The sequence below is a fragment of the Octopus bimaculoides genome, chromosome 16 (assembly GCF_001194135.2).
Source record: "Octopus bimaculoides isolate UCB-OBI-ISO-001 chromosome 16, ASM119413v2, whole genome shotgun sequence".
Classification (NCBI taxonomy): domain Eukaryota; kingdom Metazoa; phylum Mollusca; class Cephalopoda; order Octopoda; family Octopodidae; genus Octopus; species Octopus bimaculoides.
Genome location: NC_068996.1, coordinates 40,309,442 through 40,311,623, shown reverse-complemented (window position 1 = coordinate 40,311,623; position 2,182 = coordinate 40,309,442). Strand labels below are relative to the sequence as shown.

General features: G+C 36.9%; 1 protein-coding gene across 2 annotated transcripts in view; it reads right to left on the bottom strand.

Annotated features, from left to right (window-relative positions):
- The window catches only part of LOC106875567 (leucine--tRNA ligase, cytoplasmic), a 195,709-nt gene that overhangs the window by 3,889 nt on the left and 189,638 nt on the right, over positions 1–2,182 (bottom strand). The window lies entirely within an intron of this gene.

Sequence of the window (2,182 nt, the reverse complement as noted above, 5' to 3'; positions counted from 1 at the left end):
TTTTTTTTTTTTACTCTTTTACTTGTTTCAGTCATTTGACTGCGGCCATGCTGGAGCACGGCCTTTAGTCGAGCAAATCGACCCCGGGACTTATTCTTTGTAAGCCTAGTACTTATTCTATCGGTCTCTTTTGCTGAACCGCTAAGTTACGGGGACATAAACACACCAGCGTCGGTTCTCAAGCAATGCTAGGGGACAAACACAGATACACAAACACAGACACACACACATATATATATATATATACGACAGGCTTCTTTCAGTTTCCGTTTACCAAATCCACTCACAAGGCTTTGGTCGGCCCGAGGCTATAGTAGAAGACACTTGCCCAAGATGCCACGCAGTGGGACTAAACCCAGAACCATGTGTAATAATAATAATAATAATAATTACACAAATGGTTTAGCATTCAAGTCATGACAACAGACAGTATATTATTTAGCGAGCAGACCTTAAAAGTCAAGGAAGTCATACAAATATTTATATGTAATGCATGTATGTATGTATGTATGTATGTATGTATGTATGTATGTATGTATGTATGTATGTATGTATGTATGTATGTATGGATGGATGGATGGATGGATGTGTGCATGCAAGCAAACCTGCATGCATGTATATTTGTCATAAGTGTGTACTTTATAAGTACGTGAATTACATATGTGACCATGTCCATGTTCCAAACAACTGATGGTTCTTTATTCAGAAAGATGTGAGATAAAAGATTTACAGCTAAGTTAGTAGTAGTTATTTATGTGATATCCTTAGAGATTACAAAACATATCAATTGTAAGATTTTTTGACAGTTTTGGCTACATTATTCAAAAGTAGCACCGGTGTGATGTATTGCAAGTAGATTTTCTTAAAGATGTGTAGATATTTTGGTGCTTTTGGAGGATATTATGGTGTCGTGTCACTATTGCATGATACTATCTGCACATAGAACTCGTGTGTTCCTAAAGAATGGTTGGTGATGTGGTGGTGGTGGTGGTGAGATGTCTGACTGTAGAAGTATAGGAAGTTTAAGATTGTGTCATATCAATATAGAAGTATGTTTAGCTCGTTAACTGTGAAATTAAATTTCTTGTTTATTCCAATAATGATGTTAAATAGCTACTAAAAAAAACAGAAAGTGTTATTTTCCGTAAGTCACATTGCTTCAATGAACTTGACATATCGAAACATAAATAAATAGTCTCAAACATGGCATTCCTCAACGAAAAGCAGACTCATATATTAAACTGCCTTCCACAGTTAAACTCTTTTACTCTCTTTTATTTGTTTCAGTCATTTGACTGCGGCCATACTGGAGCACCGCCTTTAGTCAAGCTATCGGTCTCTTTTTCCCGAACCGCTAAGTTACGGGGACGCAAACACACCATCATCGGTTGTCAAGCGATGTTGGGGGGACAAACACAGACACACAAACATATACACGCACATACATATATATATATATATATATATGTATATATATATATATATATAAGACAGGATTCTTTCAGTTTTTGTCTACCAAATCCACTCACAAGGCTTTGGTCGACCCAAGGCTATAGTAGAAGACACTTGCTCAAAGTGCCACGCAGTGGGACTGAACCCGGAACCATGTGGTTGGTAAGCAAGCTACTTACCACACAGCCACTCTTGCGCCTATTAAAGGTAATTAAATTTCAATTTGGTATATCTGATTTCTACAGCAAAAGGGTTAATTAGAAGCATCAGTTAGCATACCAATAATGTGAAGAATAGAAATGAAAATAGCAAAAAATAACCAAGGATATAAAGTAAATCCAATTTTAAGAAGGGAACTCGATAGAGGATCAAGGATATATGATGTAGTGATGTTATCCAACAAAAAAAAAAACTTTGGATCCTCTACAACAATCGGTGCTGATGTATTTACGCCCCTGAAACTTGGCAGTTTGACAAAAGAGAACTATAGAATAAGTGTCAAGCTAAAAAAAAAGTAGTGGGTCAATTCATTCAACTAAAAATTCTTCAGGGCAGTGCCCCAGCATGGCCACAGTCTAATGTCAAAACAAATAGAAGATAAAAGGTCCATATGGATAATAAATGGATGGATCATCTCTGCCAGAAGACATCTTATGTAGAGAGAGAGAGAGATAGAGAGAGAGAAAGAGAGAGAGAGAGAGAGAGAGAGAGAGAGAGAGAGAGAGAGAGA